Genomic DNA, 24,908 nt, shown 5'->3' with positions numbered 1-24,908 from the left:
TCATCAACAGAGTCTCAGGAAAAATCTGAAAAAAGGCTTGAAGCTTAATACCTCAAAAACCAAGATCATGGTCGTCAACAAACAACCCATTAATTTACCACTGATAAATTTGTAAGGAATACCATTAGAAAAAGTTGAAAGGATCACGTACCTCGGTTTTAATTTACATGAAAGCTGAGACATGATCAGTGAAGTAAAGACAAAGATAGAGAAAACTCGAACAGCATTCTTCAAAATGAAAAAGGTCTTCTGCAGTCACGACATAAACCTAAGACTGAAACTCAGGCTTGTCAAATGTTACATCTTTTCTATCCTGCTCTACGGAGTAGAGAGTTAGTCTCTGACAGAAAACCACTTGTGGCTGTCCTTGGTTGACCATCTGACAGCCGTGACAAGGGGGGCTTTGCACAGGTTCGCCTGGTGCGCCAGTTGCGCCCTTTTCTAGACAGGGATGCCCTTCGTACAGTCACCCATGCTCTCGTCATTTCTCGTTTGCATTACTGCAATGCCCTCTACATGGGGCTGCCCTTGTAGTGCACCCGGAGGCTCCAACTGGTCCAGAATGCGGCCGCGCGGGTTGTTACGGGGGCTTCCCATTACTTCCGTGTTACACTTCTCCTGCACGAGCTGCACTGGTTACCGGTGGTCCTTCGGATCTGCTTCAAGGTGCTAATACTTAACCTATAAAGCCCTTCATGGCATGGGCCCAGGGTACTTGCAGGATCACCTTCTCCCTGCCTCCAACCGCCCAGTGCGCTCACATAGGATTGCCCTCCTCCGGGTGCCATTGGCCAGACAACGTCGGCTGATGGCACCCAGGATGAGGGCGTTCTCTGTGGGCGCACTGACCTTCTGGAATGGCTTACCCACGGGCCTCCGGATGGCCCCCGACCTCTGCTCTTTCCGCGGTGACCTGAAGACATGGCTTTTCCAACAAATTTGCTGACCTGATGGGAGCTTTTAACTTCATTCTGGGGCATTTTAATTGAGTATTTTAGTTGTAATTTTACTGTTTTATTGTTTTGTCTTTGTGAGGCGCCCCGAGTCCTTCAGGAGAAGGGCGGCATATAAGTATAAATAAACTAAACTAAACTAAAGTAATTGACTTGGTTCTCATGACATTTTAAATAGATCAGTTTAAGACATACCCTGGTCATTCCTGGCTCAGGATCCACTTAATACAAATTTATCCCATATTAGTTTTGGTTACAGGTAGTCCTTGACTTACAACTATTTGTTTAGTAAATGTTTGAAGTCCAGGAAAATGGAAATCCATACAAGAAAAAATCAGCAGCAGAAAATATTAGCTGTTTGGCATTAACTCAAGCTTTTCCCTTTAATCTGCATGATTGATCTATTACACTAACAATTCTATAAAAAGAAGATAAAATTAATTTAGCATGATATGTTTGTGACAAACCCATGCTGTCTTCTATTAATTGCATGATGCCTATGCAAGAGCTCACAAACATGCCGCTTAATAAGACCTTGTCCAGTAAAGACTTCAAGCTGACAGTCCTATTATTTCCCCAATTCTGCTTCTTCCTCTTTTTAAAAAAGTGATGACATTTGCTTTCCTCTAATCTCTTAGGGCTCTACCAGTCTTCCAGGAGTTCTCAGAGATAATAAACAATGATTCTAGTATTATCTGCTAGCTAATTCAGTACCCCAGGATGTGATCCAACTGGCCCTAAAAAATTGAATTCATTTAAATTAGCTTAGTTCTCTCGTATCGTTGCCTATTCGAAGCTGTAGTTTCCCCCTTTCCCTAGGATCATAGCTATGTCAGATATGCAAAATAGGAGTTAAATGTTCTTCCTTCACATTATCACTGATTATTAGTTCACCACTTTCTCCTCCTGATGTACTTTATATTCTGTGGCTTTTCTTTTATTTCTAAGGAAAATGCAAACCTCATGCAAACCTCAGCTTTAGTCCTTGTGAAAGTGTTCCTACTTTTTCTTATAGAAGAAACTGTCTTATATTCTTGTTTGCTTAAATTGCCTTCTTCGCATTTCCTGTATATATCCCCTTTTCTCTTCAGCATGTTAGAGCGCTTTGCATGTATCCCCACTAGCTACTGGGATTTCCCCATTTTTTTATCCTTGTAAGAACCATTGCTCCTTCAGTATCTTATTTTTATTTTTAAAAATCATTTCTTCCTGAACATATTTCTTCTTCACAATTTCAAATCTTTGGATCCAAACCTATCTTCTTTTGGACATTAAATCATACAGTATTCACTTTTCTGCATTAAGATGTCTATTTCTCTGTTTCTTCTCCTTGTCCAGTGCATATTTTGAGACTTATTTTTCCCCCAATTTTTTTAAAATTTTATTTTACAATTATTAATTATTTTTTATTATTTGTTATTTTTGGATCACTTAATCCAGCCTATTACTTTGATATTTACATGTTCATTATTGGATGCATGTTCCTTTCAGACCCAGCACCAGGCATTGCACTATTTCCTGGGCTTCAGCCTCCCCTATAAGATACAGTGTATAGCTCCCTGGATCAGATTATCAAGATGCCATTCAAAGAAGTTTTTCTTAGTTCTTGTGAGATGTAGCTCTTCTCTTACCAACAATTCCTTGCCTCAGAAATGCATTCAATTAACATAGAATTCAGACTATTCCCATTGGCACCATTTGTGTAATAAGTTGTTTTTCATTATTTTCACCCATTATGCTACCTGATGTTTAGCCTTTCCACCCTCCCTTTTTTAATTAAAGGAGCATTAATTTTAAAAGGAACATGAATTCTGTCCAGTGCCAGGAACAATCTCTAGAGACACATTGGTACATGCTGGCACCACATTGGGAACTGCAAAAACAAATATTGGTTTAGATAACAAATTCCTAAGTCAAGAGAAAGAAGCAGGATAAGCACTGTAAAAAAAGTAATAGGAAGTAAGAAGAAATATATAATTATCATTTTAGACATAGTATTTATTAAATTTGAAACCAACAAATATCTTTCATGTTTGCTTTTTCTTACAGTTGTAAAACTCTTTTCATACAATATAAATCAATAGACAAAGGAAAAAATGTAATTATACCCTACTTTATAGAATATTGTTGGATTTACATAAAAAATAACAGAGTTGGAAGGGACCTTAGAGATCTTCTTTGTGGCAGCTGCTCAGATATGGAAATACTGCTATCATATCACACCTACTCCCTTTCACTAGGCTAGACATACCCAATTTCTGCAACCAGCCCCCTAAACATCTTTGTTGCTCTTTTCTGCACACAACATCTTTTTTATAATATGGTGACTAAAACTGGATACAGTATTCTAAATGTGTTCTTACTAAGTCTTTATAAAGCACTTGTATATAAGAGTACTGGGACTAAAACAGAACCTTGGGCTGCCCCACTGCTTACTTTCCCCCATGTACAGTAGATGTAGTTTCATTCAGGACTATACACTGAGTGTGATTTGTCAACCAGTTAAAAATCTATCTAGTGGTGATGCTGTCTATCCCACAATGTTTTAGCTTGCCAAGAAGTAGGTTGTGGTCTATTTTGTCAAATGCCTTAATGAAATCTAAGTATGGTATATTCACTGCATTTCACTCTGTACTGTATTTCACTGATCAAATGACCTTATGATCAAAGACCTTAAAATATCTTCTGTGCTGTAGAAAAAGTTGCATACTTAAATGTGTGCTGAATATTTATCAATTTCTGACATTAATGAAAAAAAAGCTGGAATGGAAGAAATCAGCTTAGAAGTAGAGTCTAAAATGAAGGAAGTTGATTACAAGATCTATAATGTGGATAATAAAATGCAAAGGATTGAAAATGAAGTGACAATGATGCAATTTAAATTTATGGAATTTGCTGTAAGACTGAGGGGGATAAAGGAAAACAACAGAGATTTGAGAAGGATTTGTGCTGATGCTTTGGCTGTGATGTTAAAGGTTAGCCCTGAAGAGGTTTTGTCCAAAATTGACAAGATTTACAGAGTGAATTCTTGGGTGGCAAGGCAAAGGCAATTGCCCAGAGATGTAGTGATATACTTTACAGATAAAAGAATAAGAAGTGACATTTTGCAAAAGTCTTTTGTTTCTACCTTACAAGTGGATGGAAGGTAGATTGGGATTTATAAAGAGTTGCCGCCTAAGATGCTAAAAGATAGAAAAGATTTTGGATTTTTGGTGACTGAACTAAAGAAACAACAAATTCCATATAGATGGGATGCTCCAGTTGGCATAAGATTGACGTATCAAGGAGAAAGATATCGATTAAATACTGTTGAAAAAGCGGAAGAATTTTATCGTAATGTTTTTAAAATTGGCCCAACATCTCCATGTATATTTTCAGCGTCAGGAATACAGGAGGGAGATAAAGAAAAGCAAATTGAACAAGAGATTGAAGCCCAGTGGAAGCAGATGGAGGTGGAGCCAATGGAAATACAAGGAACCAAAGGGGGCTTTTTGGATGACCCGCTTTCGGATCATCCTTTAAAGGTTATAGGTGGACCACCTAAAAATACAAGAGAAGTGGCTTTGGGTCTTGATCTGATGTCCTACAAAGTTAAAGATCAGCATATAACTCGAACAGCATACAAACAAATTCCAGAAAAACAACAACAGCAGAGGTTCAAACCAGCACAAGGCAAGAAAAGAAGTAGGTTCCACAAAATTTTAGACCAATATCTCTTTTGAATATGGATTTAATTTTTTTTTTTTTTGTAAAGTTATTAGCCAACAGATCAATGCCAGTTATTCAAGAACTGACTCATGTTTAAGCAGGATTTATAGAAGGCAGATATATGAAAGAAAATGTGAGGCAAATCATAGATTTATTGGACTATCTTGAGAAGAATAAACAGATCCCTGCAATGCTGCTGTTTTAGGATGTGGAGAAGGCCTGTAATTGAGTGAATTGGAACTTTCTATTATAGATTTTAAGAAAGATGCATTATGTGTACGTTGAAGGGAATAGTCATGAGGCAAGAGGACTATGGTCAAGGGCATTTGCAGTTGATCTGGTTGTTATTCTAACATGGTCGATGGAATTAATAATCTAGATGAAAGACTTTACAGAAGATATCATATGGAATATAAATATAAAGTCACTCGGTGGGTTTTATATATAAAAGTACTCTTCAATGATGGGGGCAGATGACAACTAAAGACACTAAATACACTGTTGGAAGAAGGACTTGATGTGATTGTTTAGATTTCATAAATTATTATATATGGCAGACCTGCGGGAAAGTGAGTGAAACAAAATTGATATGGTATATGGTGATAGGCTAGGTTACTGATTGTTTAATACAGGAAAAGGGATGTTATGTTTATTATTGAAGAATGGACTCTGAAGGTGGCCAGTTTCACAGAAATGGTGAAGTTATCAACATATAATTGGAACCCTCGCACATGCCCAAGATGGCGACTCCCGATGGAGCTCCGGTTTTACGGGGGTAATGTCCTGACAGTTGGGGGTCCTTAGGGCCAATTACCCATCTATGGCCCATGGTGTGTTGAGAGGGCTGATTTGCCGATCCGATGGGAGCATTTTCGGCTCCGGAAGACCTTCTAGGAGAGCGGTTTTGTGGCTTCGATCTCTGAAACAGCTTATAATGAGACGGGCGGTGTTGGTGGGATTTGAGTCAGCGAATTTGGGCCGATAGCTTCATGACAGCCGGCCCTACATTCATCAGAGGCTGCCGGATGGATGGCAATATACGGCTGCGATGACTGTCTGGCACCCTGGGCTGACTTCGTTAGACACTTGGCAAGATTGGAGGTTGCCTGCAGAGGCCGGCGGTGGGCGAAATCGGTGCGAAGGAGGCCGATGGTGGTGGCAGTTTAAAATTCCAAAATGGCGCCCGAAATAGCAGTTACAGTTGGCAGTTACAGGCAGCAAAAACCAAAGCAATTTAGAGACCAAAGAGGCCTCAGAAAGGAGAATAGGGACCTTTCTTATTTATTTTCAACTGATCTCCTGGGCAATGGAAAGATGCTGATCCTTCCATTGTCGGGCCAGCTCTGGATTACCATCCCAGAGGCCTTCCCCCTCTCTTTCTATAGGGGGGTGGGGGTTAAACCTTCATGCATAAAAGACCTAAAGAAAGTTAAGGAGATTAGAAATGATTGTTATATCTATCATGGGGGCTTTGCTTCTACAAAGTGACTGCCTTATTCCATCTCCCCTCCTGTATTTTTATCTCCTATCGCCCTTTTATGACCGGATATTCGGCTTTTTGTGAATCATTTGCTATCCAGGTTTGTTGTTTCCTGTATATCAGGATGAGAATTTCCTTACTTTTATTTCATCTGAGTTTCCCTGGATTTTCGCCTACTATATATATTTCCCACAGACTATCCGTATCTCTAATCTCAAGGATTGGCTATTCCATCTATGCCTAGGTACAACATTGAAAGAACAGGACTATAGCTGCTGTTTTTCTCCCTTATATCTGGTTGCCGTGAGAGGATGATCGATGTTCACATCTGAGTTCAAAATGGCTCTTTCTACCACTGATATGAGAGTTCAGCGAGACTAAAATGACTTGTACCTCTAATTGATACTCTCTCCACAGGACCCTGGATAACTAGGACATGCCTACCAGCTATAGACTATCTAGCTACAAAATGTACTCATTGGGAGAACTCCTCAAACTGCGAGATGCCCCCCTCTCGCAGGTCTGGCCCTCTTCTTTATCGAGGGCCTATCTCGATGATGGACTTTGGAGTCCGGAGAGATGGCATACAGCAAAAAGAGGGTTATGGGGATTTTTAGGGAAATTTCTTAATAAGATTTTAAGGGATTCTGGGAGGGGGGTAGGTTGGGTGGGTTCGGGGGAAGACCCGCGGGGGAGGGTATCTGGGCCAGCCGTAGGGCGTGGCATGGGAGGTGTGAACTCTGGGATCAAGGAGATGATTAGAACTTACAATACAGATGCCCATAACATCGATACTGTAGGTGGGAGGGGCAGATATGGCGGGAGCAGGGGGCCACATCATCCTACGGGAGTGCGTCCTCGCTGTTTACAAGCGGTGGCGCACTCCGACCCTCAAAGCTCTTCTCGTTCCCCAGGTTGTATGGAACCTCGGGCCCCAGGCCTTCGGCTGATGCTGTGCAACGCCAGGTCCGTGGTAAATAAAGCCCCCCTCATTTGTGATCTTATTCAGGAGGGGGGTGCGGACCTTGCGGGTATTACGGAGACCTGGTTGGGCCAGGAAGGGGGAGCCCCCCTTGTTGATATGTGCCCACCAGGTTTCCGTGCTTTCCATCAGCCAAGGTCTCAGGGGAGGGGCGGAGGGGTGGCGGTTGTTATTAAAGAGGGTCTTGGACCAAGGGAGGCCATTGTTCCTCAGACGGCTGGATGTGAGTCCCTTCTTGTGAAGTGGGGTCATAGGGTGCAGTTGGGCTTGCTAGTCACGTACCTGGCTCCCTGCCATGTGGCAGCAGCCCTGCCTGAGCTGCTTGATGTTATAGCCGCGGTGGCTGTTGACACCCCCAGGCTTATGGTCATGGGGGATTTTAACCTGTCATCAGTTGGCGAGACATCTGAGGTGGCTCGGGAGTTCATGGCTTCCATGACGGCTATGGACCTGACCCAGTTAATTTATGGCTCTACTCACATGGGGGGACACACACTGGACCTTGTTTTTGTCTCTGGACAGTGGTTGAGTGATCTCGAGATAGGGGATATAGTGATTGAACCCTTGTCATGGTCAGATCACTCCCTCCTTCGCCTGGACCTTCGAACCGCCACACCCCGCCGCAGGGAGGCGGAACCGACCAGGTGGTTCCGCCCCAGGCGCCTGATGGATCCTGAGAGATTCCAGATGGAGCTTGGGCCATTTCCTGAGGTTCTAGCACACGACTCGGCTGAGGACTTAGTGGCCGCCTGGGATAGGGTGGCGGCTGATGCTTTAGACCGAGTCGTGCCTTTGCGGCCTCTGACCCGGCGCCGGTCTCACCTGGCTCCTTGGTATACAGAGGAGCTGAGGGAGATGAAGCGCCAGAAAAGACGCCCAGAGAGCAGTTGGAGAGCTAGTCGTTCTGAATCCGACCGAACACTGGTAAGATCTCATATTAAGAATTACCTAGTGGCGATAAGAGTAGAGAAGAATAACTACTTTTCTAATCTTATTGCGTCATCAGATAATCGCCCAGCCGCCCTGTTTAGGGTGACCCGCTCTCTGCTCCATCAAGACACGCGGGAAGACCCCTTGGAGGGTAGAGCTGAGGATTTTGTACAATATCTGTATGACAAAATTGCTCAGATTCGTGAACAGCTAGACTCTGACTGGATTGATCCAGAGGAGATGACAGGGGCAGGTCCTGAGAATATTATTTGGGAAGAGTTTGATCCTGTGACTCCCGAAAGCATGGACAGGATACTGAACAGACTAAATGCGACCACATGTTTATTGGACCCGTGTCCATCCTGGTTGGTACTGGCCTCCCAGGAGGTGACGCGAGGCTGGCTCCAGGAGATTATAAATGCTTCTTTGAGTGAGGGTGTCTTTCCCACCGTCTTGAAAGAGGCGGTGGTGAGGCCCCTCCTCAAGAAGCCCTCCCTGGATCCAGCTGTATTAGCAAATTATCGTCCTGTCTCCAACCTTCGCTTTGTTGCAAAGGTTGTTGAGAGTGTGGTTGCACGACAACTGCCTCAGTACCTGGATGAATCGAATTATCTAGATCCGTTCCAGTCGGGATTCAGGCCCGGGTACAGCACAGAGACAGCATTGGTCGCATTGGTTGATGATCTCTGGAGGTTGCTCCTCAGTCCTGGTCCTATTAGACCTCTCAGCGGCTTTTGATACCATCGATCATGATATCATGCTGCACCGGTTGGAAGGGTTGGGGGTGGGGGGCACTGTTCTACAGTGGTTCTCCTCCTTTCTCTCTGACCGGTCGCAGTCTGTGTTGACAGGGGGGCAGAGGTCGACCCCGAGGCCCCTTATATGTGGGGTGCCACAAGGATCGGTCCTCTCGCCTCTCCTGTTCAACATTTATGTGAAGCCGCTGGGTGAGATCATCCGTGGTTTTGGGGTGAAGTACCATCAGTACGCTGATGACACCCAGCTGTACATCTCCACCCCAGACCACCCAATGATGCCCTCGAGGTGATGTCCCGGTGCCTGGAGGCCGTACGGATCTGGATGGGGAGGAACAAACTCAGACTCAACCCATCCAAGACCGAGTGGCTGTGGTTTCCGTCGTCCCGATATAGTCAGTTGGCGCCATCTCTGACTATTGGGGGCGAGTCGTTGGCCCCCACAGATGGGGTTCGCAACTTGGGCATCCTCCTGGACTCACGGCTGTCTTTTGAAGAGCATATGACGGCCGTAGCCAGGAGGACTTTTTATCAGGTTCGCCTGATTCCCCAGTTGCATCCCTTTCTGGATCGGGACTCGTTACGCATGGTCACTCACGCCCTTGTCACCTCACGCCTGGATTATTGTAATGCTCTCTAAATGGGGCTCCCCTTGAGAAACACCCGAAGGCTCCAACTGGTCCAGAATGCGGCCGCGCGGGTGGTAATGGGAGCAATGTGGCGCTCTCATGTAACCCCCCTCCTGCGCGAGCTGCACTGGCTCCCAGTGGTCTTCCGGGTGCGCTTCAAGGTTTTGGTTACTATCTTTAGAGCGCTCCATGGCTCAGGACTAGGGTACTTACGAGACCGCCTCCTGCCACCAATAGCCTCTCACCGACCAGTTCGCTCCCATAGAGAGGGACTCCTCAGGGTGCCATCGGCCAAACAATGTCGACTGACGGCCCCCAGGGGGAGAGCCTTTTCTGTGGGGGCACCTACCATCTGGAACGGGCTTCCCCCGGAGTTACGAAACATCCAAGACTTACGCATATTCCACCATGCCCTGAAAACATTTCTATTCCAACAAGCTGGTCTGGCCTAACTCTCCCTTTTTAATTGGCTTTTAAACTGGCTTTTAAATTGGGTTTTAAACCTCTTTAGATAAATTTGGATGTTTTTTAATCTTTGAGCCTAAATTACTTAATCTGTTTCTAAATAGTTTTTAACTTCTATATGTATTTGTATTTATTATGGCTGTTCACCGCCCTGAGTCCTTCGGGAGTAGGGCGGTATACAAATATGAAAAATAAATAAATAAATAAAAATATATAAAAGACCGGACACAAGAGATCTATGTAAGGGAGTGGAGGACATAGATAGATTATGTATAGAATATATACTAAACTAGGAAGTACCAGATAATTTTTAGTTGAATGTTGTGTAGAAAGGTATAGTTTACAGGGGATAGTATACTAGAATGTCAGGAAGAAATGTATATCACACAGGGGGTAGAGTAGATGGGCGGTAAAGTATTATATAATATGATTTGGATTTGGATTTCATCCTGGGGAAGCCATGGGGGGAGGGGAGGGCAAGGGAGGGCTAGGGAGAGAAAGAGGGGGGGGAAGGGGGGAAAATTTGTATTTGTAAAACTTTTTCAATAAAAAAAAAAAGCTTGATGACTTTGGAGGGGATCATTTGGAATCCTCCAGATTCGTTTTATATACTTGATAATTTAGAGTAAATCCATGTCATAAAACTAGACATATACAGCCAATGGAACTCAAGTGCCAAGTCACAAGGAACAATGAAAACACATTGTGCTAACTTTACTACTGAGTTGAAATGTATTATATTAAAAGTTACATAGTTTATATATTTGCTCTTTTATGCTAAGTATTGGTTATAGTTAAGGACCATAGAATTTAACATAATTAAATAATTTTAAAAAATTGCATTGCAGTCTTATTATAAAAAATGGAAAGAGGGATACAAAACTAAGGCAGAATCCTGGCATATAGCCCAAATCTGCAAAGATGAAGTCAAGAAAACGAAGGCTCAGATTGAATTAAAATTTCCAATAAATGCCAATAATAATAATAATAATAATAATAATAATAATAATAATAATAATAATAATAATAATAATAATAGTAAAACATTTCTCAACATATAAAAAACAAGAAAAAAATCAAATAAATAATTGGTCCACTAATGGGGCAAGCATCAGGGAGAAAGCAGAACTGCTTAATTCTTTCTTTTCTGTCTTCATCCAAAAACAAAAAATAGCCCAACCTGGGTCCTATCCAGTGGTGGGATTCAAATAATTTAACAACCACTTCTTTGCCTTAATGACTGGCTGGGTAGGCATGGCTGGGTGGTCATGTGACTGGGCAGACATGGCCAACTCAACATCACTCACGTCGAGGGGTGCCTTGCCTTGCCACGCCTCTCCTTGCCACACCCTGCCCTGCCTCACCCCTCCCCTCCCAGCCACTCCTTGTCTTGCCTGACTTCTCCCTCTCCTTGACTTACGACCAAAATTGAGCCCAAAATTTATGTTGTTTAGTGAGAAATATATTAAGTGGATTTTGCTCCATTTCAACGACTTTCCTCGCCACATTTGTTAAGTGAATCAGTGCAGTTATTAAGTTAGTAATACAGCTGTTAAGGGAATCTGGCCTCCTCATTGACTTTGCTTGTCAGAAGGTTGCAAAAGGGAATAACATGACCCTGGGAGACTACAACCATCATAAATTGAATAAACTGGCTGACAAACTGTACTCAACGAGTAGTCCTTAACGGGTCTATGTCTACATGGAGGAAAGTAAGCAGTGGGGTGCCACGAGGTTCCATCTTAGGCCCAGTATTCTTCAATATCTTCATAAACGACTTAGATGAAGGAATTGAAGGGGAATTTACCAAATTTGCAGATGATACTAAGCTGGCAGGAATAGCTAACACCTTAGAAGATAGGCTCGAGATCCAGATGGATCTTGACAGGGCCCTATCTAACGAAATGAAATTCAACATAGAGAAAAGTAAAGTCTTACACTTAGGCAAGAAAAATCAAAAGTACATATATGGGTGAAACCAGGCTTAATAGCAGTAACTGTGAGAGGGATCTTGGAGTCTTAGTGGACAACCAGTTAAATATGAGTCAGCAGTGTGCGGCAGCTGCCAAAAAAGCCAACACAATCCTAAATTTCATTAACAGAGGGATACAATCAAGATCAAGTGAGGTACTAATACCACTCTATAAAGCCTTAATAAGACCACACCTAGAATACCGCATCCAGTTTTAGTCACCACACTATAGAAAAGATGTCGAAACTCTAGTAAAAGTGCAGAGAAGAGCAACCAGGATGATTAGGGGACTGGAGACTAAAACATATGAAGAATGGTTACAGGAATTGGGCATGGCTAGTGTAGTGAAGAGAAGGACCAGGGGAGACATGATAGCAGTGTTCCAATATTTGAGGGGCTGCCACAGAGAGGAAGGAGTCAAACTATTTTCCAAGGCACCTGGAGGCCAGACAAGGAATAATGGATGGAAACTGATCAAGGAGAGATTCAACCTAGAAATAAGGAGAAATTATCTGACAATGAGAACAATCAACCAATGCTTTCCTTCAGACATTGTGAGAGTTTCATCACTGGAGACTTTCAAGAAGAGACTGGACTGTCATTAGTCAGAAATGGTGTAGGGTTTCCTGCTTGAGTGGGGGTGTTGGACTAGATGACCTACAAGGTCCCTTCCAACTCTGTAAATCTGTTAAAATTATCAAGGAGTGGTCTAACCTAGAAGCATGGAAAAATTTTCTGACAATGGGACAGCTTGCTTCCCAAAGTTATGGGTTTTCCATCTCTGGTGGTTTTTAAGAAGAGATTGATTGGAGAGTCCAAAATGGTATAGGGTCTCCTGTTTGAGCAAAGGATTGGTCTGTAAAACCTGCAAGATCCCTTCCAACTCTGTTATTCTGTCTAATCTAACCTATATACAAAGCAAGCATAATCATCTGTAATTCACCTTTGATGCCAGAAACTGGTTTTTCAGAAAGCCACTTGTAATCTTTTAACTAAATGCCAAATTTAATTTGGGTATTACATGTCATACCTTTTAGCAGTATCTCTGTATACAAATATTATGTTTCCTGTAATGTCAAAAATATGTTCAAGAAAAACCTGAAATCAACTTTAAGAAGAAAAAAAGAATGTCATTTGTTTATTAATTGTAAAATAATTTTACTATAGTAAAATTTAAAAAAGGAAATACATTGCTGTTAGATATGGTATAGACTGAGGTAGGAACCAATCAGTGGTCCCGCAGTCAGCGCGGGAAAAACAAGCACGCATCAGTGGCTGAAGCCGCAGAAAGCTCCCTTTAAAAGGAGCTGCTGCGGCTCGGTTTGCATTGCTGTTACTGGAGCTAAATAAAGCGTTTGAATAGGCTACGAGTGTCCTGCTTCTTTTCTCCGCCCATTATTCAACACTTTTTTTTTAAATTTGATTTATATGCCGCCCTTCTCTGGAGACTCAGGGCAGCTTACAATGCGTTAAGCAATAGCCTTCATACTTTTGTATATTTATACAAAGTCAGCTTATTGCCCCCACAAACTGGGTCCTCATTTAACCTACCTTAGAAAGGATGGAACTGAGTCAACCTTGAGCCTGGTAAGATTCGAACCTGCAGAAATAGCAGGCAGCTGTGTTAATTACAGGGTGCATTAAACCACTGTACTACCAAGGCTCCTGGCAACACTGGCGACAAAGGTGGGATCTGAAGAACAATAGGATACCAATGGCTGAACAAAGACACCACATGGCAATCATGGGCCATTGATTTCAGAATCAACAAGTTGACACAAGATGTCTTCCATTATACCCACCGTTCCATTCAACCCTGCAGGAGAAGATTGGGATTCCTACATGGACTGTTTCCACATGTTCCTGGAAGCAAACGACCTGCTGAGCCTGTCCGAACAGAGAAAGAGGGCTCTATCTATCTATCTATCTATCTATCTATCTATCTATCTATCTATCTATCTATCTATCTTTCTTTCTATCTATCTATCTATCTATCTATCTATCTATCTATCTATCTATCTATCTATTTATTTTATTTCTATACCGCCCTTTTCCCGAGGGACTCAGGGCGTTGTACAGCCTGATTAAAAGCACAAAGACAGACAAAATTTAAAAATAATTAAAATTATTAAATAATTGGCTCAATTATAAAACCCCCAAATTTAAAATCCCATATTTAAAACCAATTAAAAATCTTTACATTGATAGCCCGGCCTGGCGGAACAACAAGGTTTTGAGGGCACAGTGAAATACACGGAGATTGGAGATCTTACGCATTTCTGGGGGCAATTCATTCCAAAGGGCAGGGGCTCCCACAGAGAAGGCCCTCCCCCTGGGTGTCGCCAGCCGACATAATTTGGCCGATGGCACCCTGAGGAGACCCTCTCTGTGGGAGCGGACTGGCCGGTGGGAGGCTACTGGTGGCAGAAGACGGTCTCGAAGGTACCCAGGTCCAATGCCATGGAGCGCTTTAAAGGTGGCAACCAACACCTTGAATCGCACCCAGAAGACCACTGGGAGCCAGTGCAGCTCGCGCAGGAGGGGTGTCACGTGGGCACAACGAGTTGCGCCCATAACCACCCGTGCGGCTGCATTCTGGACCAGTTGGAGCCTCCGGGTGCTTTTCAAGGGGAGCCCCATGTAGAGAGCATTACAGTAGTCCAGTCGGGAGGTGACAAGGGCATGAGTGACTGTGCGCAAGGCGTCACGATCCAGAAAGGGCTGTAACTGGCGAACCAGGTGAACCTGATAAAAAGCCCCCCTGGCCAAGGCCGTCATATGTTCTTCTAAAGACAGCCGTGCGTCCAGGAGGACGCCCAGATTGCGAGCCCTCTCTGTGGGAGGTAAAGACTCACCCCCAATAGTCAGCGATGGCACCAGCTGACTATATCGCGATGCTGGGAACCACAGCAACTCAGTCTTGGAGAGGTTGAGTCTGAGCCTATTTCTCCCCATCCAGACCTGCACGGCCTCCAGGCAGCGAGACATCACATCAAGAGCATCGTTGGGGTGGTCTGGGGTGGAGATGTACAGCTGAGTATCATCAGCGTACAGGTGGACTCTCACCCCAAAACCACAGATGATCTCACCCAGCAGCTTCACATAAATGTTGAACAGAAGGGGCGAGAGGACCGACCCCTGCAGCACTCCCCATGCGAGGCGCCTCGAAGTCGACCTCTGCCCCCCTGTCAACTGTGAGCGGTCGGAGAGAAAGGAGAACCATCGCAAAATGGTGCCCCCTATTCCTAACCCCCTCAACCACTGCAGCATGATACCATGGTCGATGGTATCAAAAGCCGCTGAGAGATCTAACAGGACCAGGACAGAGGAACAACCCCTGTCCCGAGCCCTCCAGAGATCATCCACCAACGCGACGAATGCCGTTTCTGTGCTGTACCCCTGCCTGAAGCCCGACTGGTATGGGTCCAGATAGATAGCTTCACCCAGGTGCCTGGGCAGTTGTCGGGCCACCACACTCTCAACAACCTTCACCACAAAACGAAGGTTGGAGACCGGACGGTAGTTGGCTAATTCAGCCGGGTCCAGGGAAGGCTTCTTGAGGAGAGGCCTCACCACTGCCTCTTTCAAGGCAGCGGGAAAGGCACCCTCACTCAGAGAAGCACTTATAATCCCCTGTAGCCAGCCTCGTAACCTCCTGTAACCTCCCAGGAAGCCAGTACCAACCAGGAGGGACACGGGTCCAATAAACATGTGGCGGCACTAATCCTACCCAGAACCCTGTCCACATCCTCGGGAGCCACAGGATCAAACTCCTCCCAGATAATGTTCTCAAGACCTACCCTCGCCTCCTCCCCTGGACTCACCCAGTCGGAGTCCAAGCCTTCCCAAATCTGAGCGACTTGTATCATGCAGGAATTGCACAAAATCCTCAGCTCGACCCTGCAAGGGATCTTCCCGCACTCCCCCCGGATGAAGGGAGTGGGTCACCCTAAACAGAGCGGCTGGGCGGTTCTCTGCAGATGCGATAAGAGCAGAAAAATAGTTAGATTTTGCCGCTTTTATCGCCACTAGGTAGGTCTTGATATAAGATCTCACCAGTGTCCGGTCGGAATCGGATTGACTAGTCCTCCAAATGCTCTCTAGGCGTCTTTTCCGACGCTTCATCTCTCAGCTCCTCGGAGAATCAAGGAGCCAATTGAGGTCGGCATCGGGTCAGAGGCCGCAAAGGCACAACGCGGTCCAAAGCCCTGGCGGCTGCACTCTCCCAGGCGGCCACCAGGTCTTCGGTCGAGTCGTTTGCCAGGGTCTCAGGAAATGGCCCAAGCTCCATCAGGAACCTTTCGGGATCCATCAGGCACCTGGGACGGAACCATTTGATCGGCTCCATCTCCCTGCGGCGGGGGGAAGTGGCAGGAAAGTCCAAGCGAAGAAGAGAATGATCTGTCCATGACAAGGGTTTAATGTCTAAATCCCCTCTACCAAGATCATTCAACCACTGACCAGAGACGAAAATCAACTCCAGAGTGTGTCCCCCTGTGTGAGTGGGGCCCTGAACTAATTGGGTCAGGTCCATGGCCGCCATGGAAGCCATGAACTCCTGAGCCATCTCTGACACCTCACCTGCAGATGGCAGGTTGAAATCCCCCATGACAATAAGTCTGGGGGTATCAACCGCCACCCTGGCAATATCGTCGATCAGCTCGGGCAGGGTCGCCGCCATGTGGCAGGGAGCCAGGTACGTAGTCAGCAAACCCATCTGCCTCCCATGGCCCCACTTCATGAGGAGGGACTCACATCCAGCTATCTGAGGAACAGTGGTCTCCCTCGGACTAAGACTTTCCCTAATAATCGCCGCCACTCCCCCACCCCTCCCCTGAGCCCTTGGCTGGTGAAATGCACGGAAACCTGGTGGGCACATTTCAACGAGGGGAACCCCCCCTCGTGGCCCAACCAGGTCTCCGTAATACCTGCCAGGTCTGCACCCCCCTCCAAAATAAGATCACAAATGAGGGGGGCTTTGTTAACAACCAACCTGGCATTACATAACATCAGCCGCAGACCCAGGTCCTGAGGCTCTTCCTCTTCCTCACCCACTGTGGAGCTGCCATTTTTAAAATGGCAAAAACCCTCACCCCACTGGCAGAGTTAAAAACCATGACCTGGCTGGCACTGGAAAGAATAGTAAGGGCACATTATGCTCCGCAGGCATCTTCACTCATGTGGGGACACAAATTCTACCAGCGAGACCAAAAAGAAGCGAATTTGACCAAAGAGACCAAAAAGAAGCAAATTCCATCAGCGAATTTGTCGCAAACCTATGAGAAATAACGACCGCCAATGAATTCTCCAATATGGATGAAACCACAAGGGACCGTCTACTGTTGGGGCTACGCGACCTCACCCTACAAAGCCGGTTACTAGCAAAGCCCAGAGTCACATTCCACGAAGCCATGGAAGAAGCGACAGCAACCGAGGCTTCACAAAAATCTGCAGCGGCGGTGAAAAAAATGAATAAACTGCCGCAAGCAAGAGAAGCCACCACCGATCACTATGAGGGCGCGGGGACGGACTCTGAGGATGGAGACAAGGAAGAGATACACCAACTCCGTTCAGACCGGAAGGTGAGAAACCCAGAGAAGGAGAGAAAAGGATTCTGGTGTGCCAGATGCGAGGGAAACCACCCCAGGACGGAATACAGGTTCCGAGATGCCATATGCCAGCAATGCAAGAGAAAAGGGCACATTGCAAGAGCTCGCAGAGCACCCCATCTGGTTTCCTTCAGACCCCAGAAATCCAGCCCTCCACATCGTTCCAAGAATTCCTAGACGAATGGCCGAAAGCATCCGTTCAGAAGAAACCGACACAGTGAGGACACCTTCTCTGAGAGAGGGGAAATGCACCAGACAATAATAGTGGGACATTTGAGCACAGGAAAGGTGAAGAAAATGGCAGCGAACATACACATCGAAGGGAGACCATGCAAGATGGAGATCAACTCGGGGTCCTACCTTTCCATGGTTTCCTGGACGACAATCAAGAATTTGGTACCGGGAATCACAACCCGCACACTCAAGCCGCAGAGACTGATACTGAAGGACTATCAGGGAAACCGAATTCCAGGTCATTTCAACATAACTTTTAAAAATTTCAAAGGACAACTTCCCCTTACGATAGTAGATCGGGACCGACCTAGCCTGCTGGGTTTGGAATAGGTCGAACCCCTAGGTCTAGCAATGACAGGAATCAACTGAATTGAAGATGACAACTGGGAAGACGACCTCCTGATGGAATTTGTGGACGTTTTCGACAGAAAATTGGGCAAGTACACTGGTACCCCTATCTCTTTTAACTTAGACCCCAAGGTTGCCCCTGTCCGGATAAAGCCCAGGAGGGTCCCATTTGCTCTACGGCCCAAAATAGATGAGCAACTGGATAAACTCATTGCTCAGGGGGTTTCGGAGCCAACTGATCATGCCAATTGGGAAACCCCCATAGTAACCCCCATGAAGCCAGATGGATCTGTGCAGAGACTATAAATGTACCTTAAATAAAGCCTTAAAGCAGAGTGCATATCCTGTACCTGTTGTGCAACACCTATTACATTCCCTGGGCCGAGAAAAAATATTCGCCAAACTCGACCTGGCTTAGGCGAATCAACAGCTACCTGTGGATGATGCCATGGGAGAGGCCCAAACTATTGTCACACATAGAGGGGCATTCAAATGCCAAAGGTTGCAGTTTGGAGTAAGCGTGGTCCCGGGACTGTTCCAGAGTCTAATGGAGTGCCTCCTACAGGGTATCGAAGGGGTAGTCTCATACTTCGACAATGTCCTTATATCAGCAATTAACAAGGATCAATTATGACAAAGACTAAGGACAGTGTTAAGACACTTTCAGGATGTGGGGCTAAAAGTAAAGAAGGATAAATGCCAACTGGCGGTAGAAAAAGTAGAATTCCTAGATTATTTGGTTGATGGTTCTGGCATACACCCCACCGCAGGCAAGCTGAAAGCAATCCAGGAAGTCCCAACCCTTACCAACAAGACAGATCTCCAAGCATTCCTGGGGTTATTAAATTTTTATAACATTTTCCTGCCACAGAAAGTGACGATTTATTTTATTTATTTTATTTTATTAGATTTCTATACCGCCCTTCTCCCGAAGGACTCAGGGCGGTGAACAGCCAAAGGATAAAACACAAGAATACAAAATTTAAAATAAATTAAAACAGATTAAACAATTTGGCTCAATTTTAAAAATATCCCATAATTAAACAAATTAAAATTAGTATTTAAAATTTAAATTTTAAAATTTTAAAAAGGAGAAGATTTAGGCCAGGCCAGCTTGATGGAATAAAAACGTTTTAAGCGCGCGGCGGAAGGTGCGCAGGTCGGGGATCCTCCGTATCTCCGGGGGGAGCTCGTTCCAGACTGTAGGTGCCCCCACAGAGAAGGCTCTCCCCCTGGGGGCCGCCAGTCGACATTGTTTGGCCGACGGCACCCGGAGGAGCCCCTCTCTATGGGAGCGTGCTGGTCGGTGGGAGGCTATTGGTGGTAGCAGGCGGTCCCGTAAATAACCAGGTCCTAAGCCATGGAGCGCTTTAAAGGTGGTAACCAGAACCTTGAAGCGCACTCGGAAGACCACCGGGAGCCAGTGCAGCTCGCGCAGGAGAGGTGTTACATGGGAGCTCCACGTTGCTCCCATAACCACCCGCGCGGCCGCACTCTGCGCCAGTTGGAGCCTCCGAGTGCACCTCAAGGGGAGCCCCATGTAGAGAGCGTTACAATAGTCCAGACGAGAGGTGACGAGGGCATGAGTGACCGTGTGTAGGGAGTCCCGATCTAGAAAGGGACGCAACTGGCGAATCAGGCGAACCTGATGAAAAATCCTCCCGGTCACGGCCGTCAAGTGCTCTTCTAGAGACAGCCGTGAATCCAGGAGGATGCCCAAGTTGCGAGCCCTTTCCGTGGGGGCCAATGATTCGCCCCCAATAGTCAGTGATGGTGCCAGCTGACTATATCGGGACGTCGGAAACCACAGCCACTCAGTCTTGGATGGGTTTATTTATTTGTTTATTTATTTATTATTCGAATTTCTATACCGCCCTTCTTTCAGACTCAGGGCGGTGAACAGCCAAAATAAAAACATTTATACATAAATACGATTAAAAATAGATTTAAAATAATTAAATTTGGCCCATAGTTTAAAATTTATCAATTTAAAATCCATATCAAAATTTAAAACCAACCATAAAATCATAAAATCAAGAGAGACCGGCTAACTGAAAGAGATGAGTTTTTAGGGCCCGACGAAAGGTCCGGAGGTCGGAGATCACTCGTATCTCTGGGGGTAGATTGTTCCAAAGGGTAGGTGCCACCACAGAGAAGGCTCTCCTCCTGGGGGTCGCCAGCCGGCATTGTCTAGCCGACGGCACCCTGAGGAGGCCCTCTCTGTGGGAGCGAACTGGCCGGTGGGAGGCTATTGGTGGCAGAAGGCGGTCCTGTAAGTACCCTGGCCCTAAGCCATGGAGCGCTTTAAAGGTGATCACCAACACCTTGAAGCGCACCCGGAAGTCCACCGGAAGCCAATGCAGCTTGCGCAGGAGAGGAGTCACATGGGAGCGCCCAGTCGCTCCCATAATCCCCCGCGCGGCCGCATTCTGCACCAGTTGAGCCTGAGCCTGTTCCTCCCCATCCAGATCCGTACGGCCTCCAGGCACCGGGACATCACTTCAAGGGCATCGTTGGGGTGGTCCGGGGTGGAGATGTACAGCTGAGTGTCGTCAGCGTACTGGTGGTACTTCACCCCGAAACCACGGATGATCTCGCCCAGCGGCTTTACATAAATGTTGAACAAAAGGGGCGAGAGAACCGATCCCTGCGGCACCCCACATATGAGGGGCCTCGGGGTCGATCTCTGCCCCCCTGTCAACACAGACTGCGACCGGTCGGAGAGAAAGGAGGAGAACCACCGTAAAACGGTGCCTCCCACCCCCAACTCTTCCAACCGGTGCAGCATGATACCATGGTCGATGGTATCAAAAGCCGCTGAGAGATCTAACAGGACCAAGACAGAGGAGCAACCCCTGTCCCGAGCCCTCCAGAGATCATCAACCAACGCGACCAATGCCGTTTCCGTGCTGTACCCAGGCCTGAAGCCCAACTGGAATGGATCTAGATACGACGTTTCATCCAGGTACTGGGGAAACTGTCGTGCAACCACACTCTCGACAACCTTCGCAACGAAGCGAAGGTTGGAGACTGGACGATAATTAGCCAATACTGCCGGGTCCAGGGAAGGCTTCTTGAGGAGAGGCCTCACCACCACCTCCTTCAAGGCGGCGGGGAAGGCACCCTCACCCAATGAAGCATTTATAATCCCCTGGAGCCAGCCTCGCGTCACCTCCTGGGAAGCCAGTACTAACCAGGAGGGACACGGGTCCAACAAACATGTGGTTGCATTCAGTCTGCCCAGAATCTTGTCCACGTCATCTGGGGTCACAGGATCAAACTCGTCCCAGATAACCTTCTCAAGACCTGCCCCCGTCACCCTCGCTGGATCTACCCAGTCGGAGTCCAGACCTTCCCGAATCTGAGTGATTTTGTCATGCAGATATTGTACAAAGTCCTCGGCTCTTCCCTCCAAGGGGTCCTCCCGCGCTTCCTGGTGGAGCAGGGAGCGGGTCACCCTAAACAGGGCGGCCGGACGATTATCTGATGACGCAATAAGAGCAGCACAATGAGTACATTTTGCTGCTTTTATCGCCACTAGGTAATTCTTAATATGAGATCTTACCAGTGTCCGGTCCGATTCAGAAAGACTAGCCCTCCAACTGCTCTCTAGGCGTCTTTTCCGGCGCTTCATCTCCCTCAGCTCCTCAGTGAACCAAGGAGCCAGGTGAGTACGGCGCCGGGTCAGAGGCCGCAAAGGCACGACTCGATCCAGAGCTCCAGCGGCCGCTCTATCCCAAGCGGCCACTAGGTCTCCAGTCGAGGCGTGTGCAAGATCCTCGGGGATTGGCGATTGCCGAACCGCTAACACCAGCTACTCGATAAGAAGGCAGATTGAACATAGGGACAGAAAGAAGCGAGCGCATTTAGTCAAATAAAAAACCTATTAACATCCGACAGTGTTCTTATCCAGTATAACGAAAACCTACTACTAAGAGTGACGTGTGACGCTTCACATTTTGGAATAGGGGCCATACTAAGCCATTGCATGCCGAACGGAAGAGAAGCCCGCATTGCTTTTTACTCCAAAATTCTATCCAAAACGGAAAGAAACTACAGCCAGCTGGACAAAGAAGCGCTGGCTGCAGTTGCTGGAATCAAAAGATTTCACAAATACGTCTACAGCAGGAAATTTGAAATGATAACCGACCACAAACCACTTCTGGGAATCATTGCAGGAGACCGACCCACACCGCACGTATTGTCACCAAGAATGATGAGATGGACAGAATTCCTCGCCGCATAAAACTACCAGATGCTCTACAGACCCAGGAAAATGATCGAGCATGCCAATGCACTCAGCAGATGCCCGCTACCAGAACCAGTGGAAGACCCAGCTCTGGTGACAACCATATTTCTGATAGAGACTCTCGCGAGCACACTGATCACAGCAGCAGATATCACGAGAGCTACTGCGAAAGACAGGACATTGGCGCATATTATGAACTGGGTATGGAGGGAATGGCCAGAAACAGCAGTAGATGAAGAATTCAAGCCTTTTAAAACATGCCAACTTGAACTATCAGGACTGAAGGGGTGCCTGTTATGGGGGGATAGAGGAATTATACCGAAAATAATACAGAGAGACATCCTAGAGACACTACATGAAGAACACCCAGGGATAGTTAAGATGAAAGCACTAGCTAGGAGCTAGATTTGGTGGCCAGGGATGGACAAGGAGATAGAGACATGGGTAGTGACATGTACGCCATGCCGGGAATCATGGCCAACACCACACACATCACCCATACACGACTGGGAAAGCCCAAAGACACCACGGTCCCGCATACACATAGATTTCGCAGGGCCATGTCTTGGAAACACATTCCTAATCACATTCAATGCATATTCTAAATGGCTGGAGGTTAACATAATGACATTGACCACTACAGAAGCTTTCATAAAAGTATTGAGGAGACTATTCGCAACACACAAGTTACCAGATATAGTAGTCTCTGATAATGGGCCACAATTTATCGCAAACCAATTTGAAATATTTCTGACAACCCAGGGAATAAGACATGCACTATCCGTGCCTGGACACCCGTTGACAAATGGGCAGGCGGAACGGATGGTGAAAACAACAAAAGAGACATTAGCCAGGATGGGACCTGGGGAAATTCAAGCAAAAATAGATAAACTATTAAGCATACAACATATAACACCGAGTGCAACCACCCACAAAAGTCCAATGGAGTTATTAATGGGAAGGAAATTGAGATCCCAGCTGGACAGATTACACCCCCAATACAATGCAGAAACCCCTGTAGATTCTACAAGCAAGTGTAGATCATTCCAGGTGGGGGATAGAATATACGCAAAGAATTATACCGGGAGCCCTCTATGGGTACCCGCATAAATAACTCAAATCACAGGCCCGTTATCCTATTGGGTAGAGATAGAGGATGGCCGAGGGTGGAAGAGACACATAGACCAGCTCCGAGGCCAGATAACAAGGAAGGAACACGATACACAGGCAGAGGCCTCAGAGCGAGAGCAAAGACACCACCAAGAAATAACAGAAGTAGACCAGGCCCTAGACACTACCAGACCAAACACACAGCAACTAGACTCAAACCTGAATAGAGTTTGCAACCACTTATCTGAGGTCCCTCGACAAGTTCCCAGAAGTCGAAGACTCTTCACAGACACTCTCTGAGGACGAGGCAGTAATAATCCAAAAAGAAAGGGCTGCGCCGCCAGACGGGTTTGAGATGGTTCCAGGAGTTCCTACAGGAGAGACAACAGATCCAACCTTTCCAGCCGGAGCCACCAAGTCAACTGAGTCGCGCAGGTCAGGTCGCACCCACAAGCAGCCCACCTACTTACAGGATTACTTTGCTTGAATGAATCCTGATTGGGAATGCTATTCTAGAGGGGAGGGGTGTTAGATATTGAATAGACTGACATAGGAACCAATCAGTGGTCCCGGAGCCAGCGTGGGAAAAACAAGCGCAAGTCAGTGGCTGAAGCCATGGACAGCTCCCTTTAAAAGGAGCTGCCGCAGCTCAGTTTACGTTGCTATTACTGGAACTAAATAAAGCGTTTGAATTGGCTACGAGTGTCCTGCTTCTTCTCTCCGCCCACTATTCAACAATTGCTGTATAAGATAATTGCCCCTAAGCAGGATCTACTTTTCCAGTTCTTTAAAAATTATAGGCAGGGAAAATTTGACAAAGCCATTGTTCTTAGATTGGAGGAATGTGATTGCTCCGGTCAAGTCTGTCAACAAGAGGTCATTGAGAAATACAGTTAATTCTTGATATTCCTGGTAGTATGTTCTATAAAGTTGCTGTAAACACTGAATTAGCAGATACTGAACCATTATTCCTACTGTATGTGAAATATCAGACACTTGTTTGCAGCCTGAGAGCTGAAAGAAGACAGCACAGGATCACCTAGTTTGACCTCAGCTGGGAAAGTGCACATTGGGTGACTCAGATTTTTAACCATTCTACACACGTCTGCAAATTACTGTGTGAAAGCACTGTTTTGGGGGTTACAAATAAATTTTAGCAAGTAATTTGCAAATATGGAATTCAACAAATATGATGATTAATTTTGTAGAAATTAAGATTATCATCAGTGAATTTCTCAAGTGAATGGAACAAACACATTTTCATTACATTAGGTAATACTGTGATACAGCATTTGTAACTTGACATTTCTGAGCATAATTGTTATTGTTATCAAAAATCTGTAAAAATCAATTACTATAAATTAACATGTAGCATTTTAAAATGTTTTAGGTTATTAAATGTGGGGGTGTGAGCTTGGTTGATTTTTTGCAGGTTTCATTACCGAACTTGGTAACATTGTCAGTGCTAGTAGGGTTTGGTGTTT

At 45.8% G+C, this 24,908-nt stretch overlaps 1 protein-coding gene across 6 annotated transcripts in view; it reads left to right on the top strand.

Moving 5' to 3' along the window:
• Window positions 1-24,908, top strand: part of DRC11 (dynein regulatory complex subunit 11) — a 277,555-nt gene that overhangs the window by 131,305 nt on the left and 121,342 nt on the right. The gene's annotated exons all lie outside the window — the stretch shown is intronic.

Source organism: Pantherophis guttatus, chromosome 1, assembly GCF_059756535.1.
Source record: "Pantherophis guttatus breed Tessera chromosome 1, ASM5975653v1, whole genome shotgun sequence".
Taxonomy (NCBI): domain Eukaryota; kingdom Metazoa; phylum Chordata; class Lepidosauria; order Squamata; family Colubridae; genus Pantherophis; species Pantherophis guttatus.
This window is presented reverse-complemented; position numbering and strand designations above follow the sequence as displayed.